This window comes from Gymnodraco acuticeps, unplaced genomic scaffold (assembly GCF_902827175.1).
Source record: "Gymnodraco acuticeps unplaced genomic scaffold, fGymAcu1.1, whole genome shotgun sequence".
Lineage (NCBI taxonomy): Eukaryota > Metazoa > Chordata > Actinopteri > Perciformes > Bathydraconidae > Gymnodraco > Gymnodraco acuticeps.
The window spans coordinates 15,328-30,011 of record NW_022990543.1 but is presented as its reverse complement, the minus strand read 5'-3'; the positions used below and the strand labels follow the sequence as shown (position 1 = coordinate 30,011).

The 14,684-nt window shown below is 39.4% G+C and overlaps 1 pseudogene; it reads left to right on the top strand.

The window, feature by feature from the left end:
• The window catches only part of LOC117553416, a 102,880-nt pseudogene that overhangs the window by 81,843 nt on the left and 6,353 nt on the right, over positions 1-14,684 (top strand).

Here is a 14,684-nt window from a genome sequence, read left to right as displayed (position 1 = left end):
AGCAGTAGAGGACTCTTTAAAGTAGAAACACTACATACTGATATACACCTGAACATCAGCTGGAGAGGACTCTTTAAAGTAGAGACACTACATACTGATATACACCTGAACATCAGCAGGAGAGGACTCTTTAAAGTAGAGACACTACATACTGATATACACCTGAACATCAGCAGGAGAGGACTCTTTAAAGTAGAGACACTACATACTGATATACACCTGAACATCAGCAGGAGAGGACTCTTTAAAGTAGAGACACTACATACTGATATACACCTGAACATCAGCAGGAGAGGACTCTTTAAAGTAGAGACACTACATACTGATATACACCTGAACATCAGCAGGAGAGGACTCTTTAAAGTAGAGACACTACATACTGATATACACCTGAACATCAGCAGGAGAGGACTCTTTAAAGTAGAGACACTACACACTGATATACACCTGAACATCAGCAGGAGAGGACTCTTTAAAGTAGAGACACTACATACTGATATCCACCTGAACATCAGCAGGAGAGGACTCTTTAAAGTAGAGACACTACATACTGATATATACCTGAACATCAGCAGGAGAGGACTCTTTAAAGTAGAGACACTACATACTGATATACACCTGAACATCAGCAGGAGAGGACCTCTTTAAAGTAGAGACACTACATACTGATATACACCTGAACATCAGCAGGAGAGGACTCTTTAAAGTAGAGACACTAAATACTGATACACCTAATCAGCAGGCAGAGGACTCTTAAGAGAGACCTACACCTGAACATCAGCAGGAGAGGACTCTTTAAAGTAGGAGAACCTACATACTGATATATACCTGAACATCAGCAGGAGAGGACTCTTTAAAGTAGAGACACTACATACTGATATACACCTGAACATCAGCAGGAGAGGACTCTTTAAAGTAGAGACACTACATACTGATATACACCTGAACATCAGCAGGAGAGGACTCTTTAAAGTAGAGACAACTACATACTGATATAATACCTGAACATCAGCCAGGAGAGGACTCTTTAAAGTAGAGACACTACATACTGATATACACCTGAACATCAGCAGGAGGAGGACTCTTTAAAGTAGAGACACTACATACTGATATACACCTGAACATCACAGGAGAGGACTCTTTAAAGTAGAGACACTAAATACTGATATACACCCTGAACATCAGCAGGAGAGGACTCTTTAAAGTAGAGACCTAATACTGATATACACCTGAACATCAGCAGGAGAGGACTCTTTAAAGTAGAGACACTACATACTGATATATACCTGAACTTCAGCAGGAGAGGACTCTTTAAGTAGAGACACTACATACTGATATACACCTGAACATCAGCAGGAGAGGACTCTTTAAAGTAGAGACACTAAATACTGATATACACCTGAACATCAGCAGGAGAGGACTCTTTAAAGTATCTTTTAAAGCTCAGCATTGTAAACACTGCTCGTCAGAGGCTGGAAACCCTAAACTCAATTTCTTTTTTTGGAACGAGCTTTCTCCACTTGGCGTTTTGCCTCGCTGTGTTAGCGGAGGTTTTCCTGCACTGTGACCGCCATCTTTTGTCCCCTCTTTTAGTTGTGATTGACGCATGGAAACTGGCTCAACACAGCACATTGAAGATAAAGGAGATAGTCCAGGTCTATATATGGAGTCATACAAGGTTTTTGAAGGGAAACCCTGCTTATTGTGACTCTGAGGAGCAGACGTCAGATGAAAAGAAAGCTCTTAGAGAAACGTCTTGCTGTTGTTGTGGTTGTGATTGTGTGCCTGTGTGTGTGTGTGTGTGTGTCGTGTGTGTGTGTGTGTGTGTGTGTGTGTGTGTGTGTGTGTGTGTGTGTGTGTGTGTGTGTGTGTGTGTGTGTGTGTGTGTGTGTGTGTGTGTGGTGTGTGTGTGTGTTGTGTGTTGTTGTGTTGTGTGTGTTGTTGTGTGTGGGTGTGTGTGTGTGTGTTGTGGTGGTGTTGTGTTGTGTGTGTTGTTGTGTGTTGTGTGTGTGTGTGTGTGTGTGTGTGTGTGTTACAGAAGCGGTCATTACAGCACACAAAAGATCTTTACGGTTTTTAAGTTGAGACACACACAGAAACACGAACACACACTCACACACAGGCTAGACTTGCACAAACATGTGAAAGCACAACCAGAAAAGGTTTTTCAAAGAAAAGGTTGGTGATGTTGCTGAAGCTCAGACGTCTCTCAACACACACACACACACACACACACACACACACACACACACACACACACACACACACACACACACACACACACCTGCCCCTTTAGCTATGCAGAGACCACACACCACACTTCACCACACAGCGCGCTTTGTAACACAAGACTTTCTCCACATTTTAAATCATTTGAATTCTTGTGTTTACCAGAAATAGATTTCCTGTAAACAATTTAAATCGATCTTTAAGAAACCTTAGCCGACTGAGAGCAGAACTATAACAAGTGTCATGAGAAACACATCCAGGTCCTAAATGTCATTACGATCTGCTGTAATGTGATGATGTAATGTCTATGTGTAATGTGTAATTTGTAATTCCCCCGAGCGACAGATAATGTTCTTCTCTTACAAAAAACCCAATTCTTTATGTATAAAATAGGATCAAGCATCCATTAAAATAATATATATCTATTTCGCATTTTATTTCTTTAGTTGTGTTTTATGTTTTGATGAATTATACATTTATGTTCCTTCAAACATAGAAAATAAATGTGAATGAAACACATATTTCAGATTTTGTAGACATCGTTTATTTCCACAAAACAGACTTTAAGTTACTGTTGCTTCTACTTTTACGACATGTCTTTGTTTTATTATTATATATGAGGCGATAAATAGTATTACACCCATAATTGATAATAATAATACTTGTAGTGGCCAAAATCCCAAAAAGTTTGTCTTGTAACCTTCACCTCAACAGTGATTGTTCTTGGCCACATGTAGAGCTTGGGCCTGGGAAGCAGTGTCAGACTCGCAGCACACAATCCACTGGACGTCTCAGTTGCTTTTCAACGTTTATTTCCAGCAAAACAAAATACGAAAACAATATTTAACATAAACTTAAACAGCAGATCCTAATAATCTGTATTTGACTAAGTATAAGGTTGCGTCTGCGTGTCAATGACGGTATTGCTGCTGCCTGCTGCTCTCCCGTCACACACCGCACCTCCAACTTAAAGCCCCGCCCCCTTCACCTGAGCAAAGCACACCTCTCACTGAAACAGAAAAATGCATTAATAAAAGTTCCAAATAAATCAAAATAAGCTTAAATGCGGCTCCTACACAAATAATGGATTACATTTTTTAATTAGAGTGCTTTTACAGGCGCTTTACAATTACATATTAGACATGTAAATACTGTGGACATTACCCACAGGAGCAAATGCGGGTAGAGTGTCTTGCCCAAGGACACAACGGCCTGACGCAGTGGCGGGTTTCGAACTGGAGTTCACCAACGCCCCTTGATCTGATGATCAACGCTCTAACCACTGCGCCAAAACCGCCCCAAATATAATAATAATACATAGATAATTGATCCATAATTGATCGACCAAAGAGGACATTTCATCTGTAGAGTTGAAGCTTGTGGGGAGTATCTTGTCGTGATGTTCTCTCCAGAAATAGGTGACGAGCCTCGACTGGTTTGCATTCCTGCTGGAGTCGGCTGCCAGACTTGAATGTTTTAGAGTCACGACGTTAATGTTTCTCGCTCTGTTTGACTCTGAAAGCGTCGCTGGAGGGAAGTGAGTCACCGGGCAGATTACGGGACGACTCCCGTTTAATTCACGTCTCAACGCCCACTCACTTCCAAACGGCAGGGGTTTACTCTACCCGCTGTAGAGGAGGACGGAGTTTAAAGAAGATCAGACATCACAATATATTTGACCTCCATCTCAAACACGAGGACGATAGCGTACGCTTGTTAGTAATAATAATAAAGCTTTATTTATATTTCCATACAACGCGTGCCGCTCAAAGTGCTTTGCAAAATGACACATCACAAGTTAAAAGTAAACAACAGGAAATTCACACATGACAATAAAAGCCTTGAGCTGAAGGTGTTTGTTTGTTGTTTGTTGTTCAGCTGGAGATGTTCTGCGAGGTGATGACGATGCAGCAGGCGGGGTACGTGATGCTGATGGATTATCTGCAGAACAACTACAGAGAGCAGCAGCAGCAGTTCATGGGTCAGCTGTTCTCCTCCTACACCGGCACCGAGGAGCTGCTCTCTCCAGGTACACGACCCCCTTCTCCTCTGGGCTGCATGTGTGCCGTGTGCAACACGTGTGCCGTGTGCAACACGTGTGGGGTCAAGAGACAATGAACACAATGCAAATGTTAAGAAGAAAATACATTTAGAAAAATGATAGATTTTCTATTATCATTCATATTTGTAAAATTAATTTTGAATGAAATGGCATTAAACATTAAAGTGAGAATAATAAAGAAAATAATTGTTAGTATTTACACATCACTATTTCACGAGACTTTTTACCATTTTTATTATTTCTTTATTTTTTTGTAAATACTTATTATTATTTTAATCTTTATTTTTCGTATTTTTATTTATTTATGTTTTTTATTGAATTATTTATTATTATTATTAATAATAATAGTATTATATATTTTTGTATTATTTTCTTATAATATAAATATTCGATATATTATTTTTTAATTATAATTTAGGAGCTTTTAAGACCATTGACAAATCCTGCTTTCAGTCCACCAAAACGCACCTCTCACTCCTCAGATACCTCTGTCCATCATGAGGTTATGTGAACACCCATTATTATCTGAGCTCCCTCAGCGTGACCCGCAGTGTGGAGAGTCCCAGTTAAAGCTAATTAAATACCAGTTTAAATAGATCACAGACAACTGGATCAGGAAAGAAGGGAAATAAAATAACAGCGGGATAAAAATAGCTTCCAGTGACCCAAATAAACCTCAGCTTCCACTCCGGTAATCAGGAGGTATTGATCGGGCTGGTTCTGACGTTACAGAGCGGTTTTATAATCTGATCAGTACTTCACATTCGTTTACAGCGCAGAGAGAATCCACTGGCAAACTGTCCTTATAAAAAATAGACTTACAGCTGATTTGTTTTACGTTTCAAAACATTTGAACTCTTAGATCAGAATCAGAAGTCCTTTATTTGTCCTGCAACGAGGAAATGTACGGTGACAACAGCAAATGGTAAATGAACTGTACTTATACAGCTCTTTGTCAGGTCTTCTCTACCCCTCAAAGCTCTTTACATACTGCGAGTCATCCCACATGCTCTAGGGAAGCTCACGCACGCACACGTACACACACTCACACACACACACTTGTTGCCTCACCCATCCCTTGTGTGTTTTCTGGTATGATAATTCCTCCTTTCAGCTCCTGGAACACGTTTCTCTAAGAGCTTGTTTTCTGACATGTCTGTAATTGTGTCGCTTTCTTTTCATCTGACGTCTGCTCCTCAGAGTCACAATAAGCAGGGTTTCCCTTCAAAAACCTTGTATGACTCCATATATAGACCTGGACTATCTCCTTTATCTTCAATGTGCTGTGTTGAGCCAGTTTCCATTCGTCAATCACAACTAAAAGAGGGGACAAAAGATGGCGGTCACAGTGCAGGAAAACCTCCGCTAACACAGCGAGGCAAAACGCCAAGTGGAGAAAGCACAAAAACAAAAGGACTCTTTTGGTAGTTTTTTACCCGTCCTTATCTACACACACACACACACACACACACACACCATGTATACATCACTTCAGGGGACATTACATTGACTTACATGCATTTCCTGGAGACTTATGCTAACCTTAACCATAACCAACACATGCCTAACCCTAACCAAGTCTTCACCCTAAAATTAATGATCCCCCTCATGGGGACCTCCATTATGTCCCCATAAGTGAGGCGAGTCCCCACACGTGACTGTTTAAACAGATTTAGGTCCCCACAAGTATAGTAATGCTAGGCCACATACACACACACACACACACCACACACACACACACACACACACACACACACACACACTCACAGCAACAGTATGGTTAATAATCACAATCAAAGCCCCTCCTGTGAAGTTTAATCGGTTCTCTTCTGCCCTCTAGTGGCACAGATGTGTATTGCCACTACAGCATATCTACATTAATTAAATATACTTTACTAAATAACTTAAGAAATGCATAATATGTAATTATGATATAGTTCACATAAATACCAGCACGTTTATCAGTACAACTTTAAAACTACAATTCAATGAATACAAAATAAATCAAATCTATCTCTTTGTTTAGACATATGAAGTGTTTGCATGTTTCATATTCAGCAGGAAGCATATTCCACTTTTCGTTGGTGGTAAAGATAAAGCAGATTGTCAAAGGCAGATCTGAGTTTAGACGAGATCGTTCTGCTCGTTTTCTCAGCACTGAAAAGTCTCATCAATGACTCGTTTTCCCTCTGATGCCTCACAGAGGTCAGAGGTCAGTGAGAGCAGGGTCAGCTCAGGGTCTCTAGAGGAGGAAGTGTGTTGTTGTTTGGGAGGTGGAGGATCCTCCTGTGTATAATCATCCATCCTCTCCCCTCTAATCTGAGTTAATCCAGAGTCTGTCAATTTCTCTAATCTCAACTCTGACCCAGACTCCCTGTCAGGGGGCCGGAGACCCTTAAAAACAACCGTCCACTACACTTAATAATCTTGGTTTAAAAAGGTTTAAGGCGTGTGTTTATATGTTTATTATAGAGATACAAAATGACCAGCAATTTAAAAAGTCTTAGAGCTTATATCAGACACAGACAAATAAAAATAATAAAGAAATGTTATTTATGCTTTGCTTTTTAAAGGTCCCATGTCACGGTCACATTGTTCAATGTTCCAAACTCACATTGGTTTCTCACAGCATCTCTGTATAGTGTGTGTATTCGCTCTCTGTCCTACACGGCTTGTTGGAGCTCCTGCCCCCCCCCCCCCCCCCCTCCCTGTGAGCCCACTGTGCTCTGATTGGTCGGGACGTTGCGAGGCTCGCTGCTTTGTGAGCTGGCTTACTGGTGTGGTTTCCGGGTCGGCGATACAGCGAGACAGCGCGAAACTCATCCTGAGCACACACAAACAATAAGTATGGCTTGATATTGAGTTAGAAAAAGGTTTATAACGCTGTGAGTCAATGGGTCTGTGGAGAGCATTTCTCCGCGATCCCAACTCGTCTATTACCAGCGTTCAGGGAGCTCTATGCAAGTCAATGGTGCTCCCTGTTAGTTGAAAATGTACGCTAAAGGTCCCCCCACTGCATTTGATAGTGACGCCGAGGGATCCTGGTGTGTGAGGAGCTCCCCGGATTGGTCCATTTTGTTCCGGGAAGCGCATGACGTCATGCGCTTCCCGGAAGAAACAAATGCGTTTTGGGGCCGCATACAGTGTGCAAGTATTTAACCAGTTAAAACAGGCCTGTTAATATTGTCCTCTTTTCTATCCAGTTTTTTGGGTGAGACCTTTGGGTATTGACACAAAATGGTGGGAAATAACACAGATCTTGTACTTGAGTAAAAGTAGAAGTACTCAGGTCTTGTCCTTAAGTAAAAGTAGAAGTACTCAGGTCTTGTACTTGAGTAAAAGTAGAAGTACTCAGGTCTTGTACTTGAGTAAAAGTAGAAGTACTCAGATCTTGTACTTGAGTAAAAGTAGAAGTACTCAGGTCTTGTCCTTAAGTAAAAGTAGAAGTACTCAGGTCTTGTACTTGAGTAAAAGTAGAAGTACTCAGATCTTGTACTTGAGTAAAAGTAGAAGTACTCAGATCTTGTACTTGAGTAAAAGTAGAAGTACTCAGATCTTGTACTTGAGTAAAAGTAGAAGTACTCAGGTCTTGTACTTGAGTAAAAGTAGAAGTACTCAGATCTTGTACTTGAGTAAAAGTAGAAGTACTCAGATCTTGTACTTGAGTAAAAGTAGAAGTACTCAGATCTTGTACTTGAGTAAAAGTAGAAGTACTCAGATCTTGTACTTGAGTAAAAGTAGAAGTACTCAGATCTTGTACTTGAGTAAAAGTAGAAGTACTCAGATCTTGTACTTGAGTAAAAGTAGAAGTACTCAGATCTTGTACTTGAGTAAAAGTAGAAGTACTCAGATCTTGTACTTGAGTAAAAGTAGAAGTACTCAGTCTTGTTACTTGAGTAAAAGTAGAAGTACTCAGATCTTGTACTTGAGTAAAAGTAGAAGTACTCAGCTTGTGTACTTGAGTAAAAGTAGAAGTACTCAGATCTTGTACTTGAGTAAAAGTAGAAGTACTCAGATCTTGTACTTGAGTAAAAGTAGAAGTAGTCAGATCTGTACTTGAGTAAAAGTAGAAGTACTCAGATCTTGTACTTGAGTAAAAGTAGAAGTACTCAGATCTTGTACTTGAGTAAAAGTAGAAGTACTCAGATCTTGTACTTGAGTAAAAGTAGAAGTACTCAGATCTTGTACTTGAGTAAAAGTAGAAGTACTCAGATCTTGTACTTGAGTAAAAGTAGAAGTACTCAGATCTTGTACTTGAGTAAAAGTAGAAGTACTCAGATCTTGTACTTGAGTAAAAGTAGAAGTACTCAGATCTTGTACTTGAGTAAAAGTAGAAGTACTCAGATCTTGTACTTGAGTAAAAGTAGAAGTACTCAGATCTTGTACTTGAGTAAAAGTAGAAGTACTCAGATCTTGTACTTGAGTAAAAGTAGAAGTACTCAGTCTTGTACTTGAGTAAAAGTAGAAGTACTCAGATCTTGTACTTGAGTAAAAGTAGAAGTACTCAGATCTTGTACTTGAGTAAAAGTAGAAGTACTCAGATCTTGTACTTGAGTAAAAGTAGAAAGTACTCAGATCTTGTACTTGAGTAAAAGTAGAAGTACTCAGATCTTGTACTTGAAGTAAAAGTAGAAGTACTCAGATCTTGTACTTGAGTAAAAGTAGAAGTACTCAGGATCTTGTACTTGAGTAAAAGTAGAAGTACTCAGATCCTTGTACTTTAAGTAAAAGTAGAAGTACTCAGGTCTTGTACTTGAGTAAAAGTAGAAGTACTCAGATCTTGTACTTGAGTAAAAGTAGAAGTACTCAGATCTTGTACTTGAGTAAAAGTAGAAGTACTCAGGATCTTGTACTTGAAGTAAAAGTAGAAGTACTCAGGTCTTGTACTTGAGTAAAAGTAGAAGTACTCAGGATCTTGTACTTGAGTAAAAGTAGAAGTACTCAGGTCTTGTACTTGAGTAAAAGTAGAAGTACTCAGGTCTTGTACCTTGAGTAAAAGTAGAAGTACTCAGATCTTGTACTTGAGTAAAAGTAGAAGTACTCAGGTCTTGTACTTGAGTAAACGTAGAAAGTACTTCAGATCTTGTACTTGAGTAAAAGTAGAAGTACTCAGATTATTGGTCCTTAAGTAAATGTAGAAGTAGAAGTACTCAGATCTTGTACTTGAGTAAAAGTAGAAGTACTCAGATCTTGTACTTGAGTAAAAGTAGAAGTACTCAGATCTTGTACTTGAGTAAAAGTAGAAGTACTCAGATCTTGTACTTGAGTAAAAGTAGAAGTACTCAGATCTTGTACTTGAGTAAAAGTAGAAGTACTCAGATCTTGTACTTGAGTAAAAGTAGAAGTACTCAGATCTTGTACTTGAGTAAAAGTAGAAGTACTCAGATCTTGTACTTGAGTAAAAGTAGAAGTACTCAGATCTTGTACTTGAGAAAGTAGAAGTACTCAGATCTTGTACTTGAGTAAAAGTAGAAGTACTCAGATCTTGTACTTGAGTAAAAGTAGAAGTACTCAGATCTTGTACTTGAGTAAAAGTAGAAGTACTCAGATCTTGTACTTGAGTAAAAGTAGAAGTACTCAGATCTTGTACTTGAGTAAAAGTAGAAGTACTCAGATCTTGTACTTGAGTAAAAGTAGAAGTACTCAGATTGTACTTGAGTAAAAGTAGAAGTACTCAGTCTTGTACTTGAGTAAAAGTAGAAGTACTCAGATCTTGTACTTGAGTAAAAGTAGAAGTACTCAGATCTTGTACTTGAGTAAAAGTAGAAGTACTCAGATCTTGTACTTGAGTAAAAGTAGAAGTACTCAGATCTTGTACTTGAGTAAAAGTAGAAGTACTCAGATCTTGTACTTGAGTAAAAGTAGAAGTACTCAGATCTTGTACTTGAGTAAAAGTAGAAGTACTCAGATCTTGTACTTGAGTAAAAGTAGAAGTACTCAGATCTTGTACTTGAGTAAAAGTAGAAGTACTCAGATCTTGTACTTGAGTAAAAGTAGAAGTACTCAGATCTTGTACTTGAGTAAAAGTAGAAGTACTCAGATCTTGTACTTGAGTAAAAGTAGAAGTACTCAGATCTTGTACTTGAGTAAAAGTAGAAGTACTCAGATCTTGTACTTGAGTAAAAGTAGAAGTACTCAGATTGTACTTGAGTAAAAGTAGAAGTACTCAGATCTTGTACTTGAGTAAAAGTAGAAGTACTCAGATCTTGTACTTGAGTAAAAGTAGAAGTACTCAGATCTTGCGGCGAGTAAAAGTGGAAGTACTCAGATCTTGTACTTGAGTAAAAAGAAGTACTCAGATCTTGTACTTGAGTAAAAGTAGAAGTACTCAGATCTTGTACTTGAGTAAAAGTAGAAGTACTCAGGTCTTGTACTTGAGTAAAAGTAGAAGTACTCAGATCTTGTACTTGAGTAAAAGTAGAAGTACTCAGGTATTGTACTTGAGTAAAAGTAGAAGTACTCAGATCTTGTACTTGAGTAAAAGTAGAAGTACCAGAGTGTAGGAATACTCTGTTACAGTAAAAGTCCTGCATTCAAAATGTTCCTCAAGTAAAAGTAGAAAAGTATTCTCATCAAAATATAGTGAAAGTAGCGACAGTAAAGTAGTCGTTGTGCAGATTGGTCCATTTCAGAATAATATATATGATATGTTTTATAATGATTGATCATGAAAGTGTTCTCAAAGCTGGTGAAGGTGCAGCTAGTTTGAATGGCTTTGTATACTGCAGGGTAGCTGGTGGATTTACTCCAGGTGGAACTAAAGTCTGATTCAACACTTGATTAGATTTACCATCATTCATCCACATCTGTGAAGTAACTAAAGGTATTAAATACATTTAGTGGAGTTTATTACAGTACTTGAGTGAATGTACTTATACTTCTTCTACACCTATGAACATTTGGAATTTAAAATGATATTTTTTACAATATTTTCCCGTCTGTTTCCTCTCCCTTCAGTGTGCAGTTCTGAGCCGGAGAACATCCAGGCGGTGCCGCACAACTTGAGCAGCCTGCTGGTGACGTGGGAACGTCCGAGGGCCGTGTACGACGCCAGCATCGAGAAATACTCCGTCAGCTACCGCCTGGACAACGGTCTGAACGCAGCGCCCTTCATATACCTGACCGACGGAGACCAGGACGTGGTGAGAGGGAGTCAATATCATCAATGAGGATTGTCTCAGAGTAGTTTCTTCATTCTATCAAGCCCCAAAAAGCAGATCTAACCAAGGCTATAACTAGCGTTAGAGAAAACCAATAAAAACATTCGACAGCTTTTCTCTGCTCTCCAATTATTGAGCACATAGATGAGAGTAACACCTCAGAATCAGGTTTATTACCAGGTAGGTTGACACGTACGAGGAATTTGACTTGATGTCATGGTGCATACACAAAAGTAAAACAAACAAAAAATATAAATATTGAACACATGACTTTTTTACTTGAACATGAATAATCTCAACCTGGTGGTATTGTCTGTAAAATGGTTCTTCAAAGTTGTTGTCTTACCTTCTCCCTCCACCAGGGGGCGATACTGGACGACCTGCTAGCTAACACCAAACCAACTAGCAAAGACAAAACATTTGAGAGCTTTAGCTTTGTAAATAGTCCCTGCTCTCCAATTATTGAACACATTACTTTTTTACATGAATCATCTAAACTGGGTCTGTAAAATGGTTCTTCAAAGCTGTTGTATTTACCTCCTCCCTCCACCAGGGGGCGAGACCGGAAGACGTGCTAGCTAACACCAGAAAAAACACAATTATTCAGTGTTTATTGGTCATAAACACTGAATAATAGTAGTTATGCAGCGTCAATAAGTGAGAGTTGGAGACGGTGTGTTTAGTATGTAACTCCACGCGTCATTCTCCTTATATTCACATACACGATATACTATTGGCTACATGCTACTGGCTAAAAATAATAATAATCCTAAAACCGGAAGTTCAATGTGTCGCCAACATCCGGTCCACGGAAACACACTACAACAGTGTCCCTTAAGTTCCTGCACAATATGTTGATTATTTCTTACACATGTAAACCAAGCCCCCAGGAAGTGCGCCGGAGTCTGATGAGAATATTCGTGCTGGTCAAACGGCGGTACTACACTTCCTTTAGGTTGCTGGGCCCGGAAACACTTTTTCCCATTGACTTACATGGGGAAAGAGACGTCTGTAACTCGTTGGATAATTTTTTTTAAAACTAAATAAACAACCCAGTATGAACACTTGTATAGCCCTTATTAAAAACATTCGTTCCTTAAGTTGTAAAAATGTGCTAATAACGTTATTCTGAGAGTTATTTCCCTCGGCATTATGAACGCGCATCTAACCCACGGGACCGCGCCGCCCGGCACGTTCATGTTACGTGTTCAGCACGACATGAGTTTCTCTTTACCCATAATAACAACGAACCATATCGCCTTACTGCCAGCCAGGGGCGGCGGGTGCTGTAGGCTGGGGAAGGCTCAGCCTTCCCAAATATTTGTGTCACTGCATCCTGGTAAAATACAAATATAATGTATAATGTCTGTGTCTTTGACATTAGCGCTGCTAGCCACCTGTGCCCTGTGTGCTACGAAGCCAGTTCAACAGACCCTGGATATGTTTGAGTAACAAACTAACTAACAACAACAAACTAACAAACGAGATCTCGCTAAGCGGTCCTACGGCGCTGGTTATCAACTCGGTAAATCAAGCCAGGGTTTCTCTCTCCAGCTGAGAGCGCGTTCATGTGAAAGGGGCGGGGTTAGCTACATTTGACCAATCACAAACAGGGACAAGTGTACTGACAGCGCAGCGTCATACTTCATTAATGAAAAGTAAACTAATATTAGACAAATATGAACTTTAAACATCCATGATTTAAACATATAATCCAGGATACAAGCCACAGAGTTGCTGCAAGGAGAATACAGAACAACTGGTTACAAAATAAACTACCGAGTGTTTGAAAGTTATTTAGCCTTCCCAAACCTGAGCCTCACGCACCGCCTATGCTGCCAGCCCACGGAGCTGTAATAACGGATATATTGCACATGTTTGCTGTAATTCATCATTTGTAAAATATTATACTACATGGGCTGTATGATGTAAATCTTGTACCGTAAATGTTGTATTAAATAAAGTTAATATTACCGACGTAGATTAACGTTCCTGTAGCTTCTTATTGCACTTGCAATTGTTTTAGTTACTTGTGGGCTAACATGAATAATCAGTTACTTTCCTTTTACTCCATCACATTTCAAAAAGAAATAGGCTATTGTTATTTTAACTCCACCACAGTAATCCATCATCAGCTTTACTTTTTAGATAAAGTTTAACTCACAATTGATCATAACAGGCTTCAACATATACATTTATATATATTACCAAGTGGTTTCATGTACAACCCACACAAGTATCATGCTAAATGAAGCTCTGTAGCTTGGATATCACTAGACCCTGATGTCAGCGTAATATAAAAGTACATAACGATGGATGTGTAATTTAGCATAATTTACTAGCTAGCCGCTAGCTGCTAACTGCCGCCTCGTTAATATAAATCCAGTACCATGCTGTCATGAACGCGCGGTGCTGTTACGTGTACGCAAATTCACGTGCTTAATGTGAACGAGCCCTTTTGGGCAGCGTGGTTAAAGTTGCGCATGCTCTATGAGTGCACATACGGGTACTTCTCAGGCATGCCGGGGTAATCTGTGACGTTTCGCTCTCTCAAAAGGTGGGCCATGTTATCATCATGCCGCCATTGAGCAACTCTCATAGGAATGAATGAGGCCCCGCCTCCCACGCTGTATCCAGTTCTTATTTTACATCCATGATGTAAAATAAATGAATCATCATCTAAAATGGTTGTTCAAAGCTGTTGTCTTTCTCCCTCCACCAGGGGGCGATAGTGGGCGACCTGCTAGCGAACACCAGCTACGTGGTGCATGTGGTGGCCGTGTGCACCAACGGTCTGTTCGGACGTGTGAGCGACATGCTGACTGTCTCCATGCCCGTAGACGACCCCGGTAAGAGAGGCCGTGCCCGAGACCGAGCGTAGAGTTCGGCAGATCAACTGTACAGATCATTTCTCACTGCGATTCTTTTTTCAGAAGTTAAATCTTAATATGGATAATAGTTATTTGACTTCTAAGCAAATTATTTGGACATTGGAAAAAATTAAACAGTAGAATAACTAAATGTATGGAATCCCGTTCCCAAGGAAAAGTGTAAAATATGACTTTTCTAAGTATAATTTATTAGATGCTAACTAAAATGTTTGTGTTTACAACTACATTATCAAAACTAATGTAATTTTGAATAGATTTAATTTGCCATAATTTGGTTTGAGACTTATACTCTAAAAATAATAAGTTATACGTATACGCAAAAAATAGTAAGTACGTACAAAA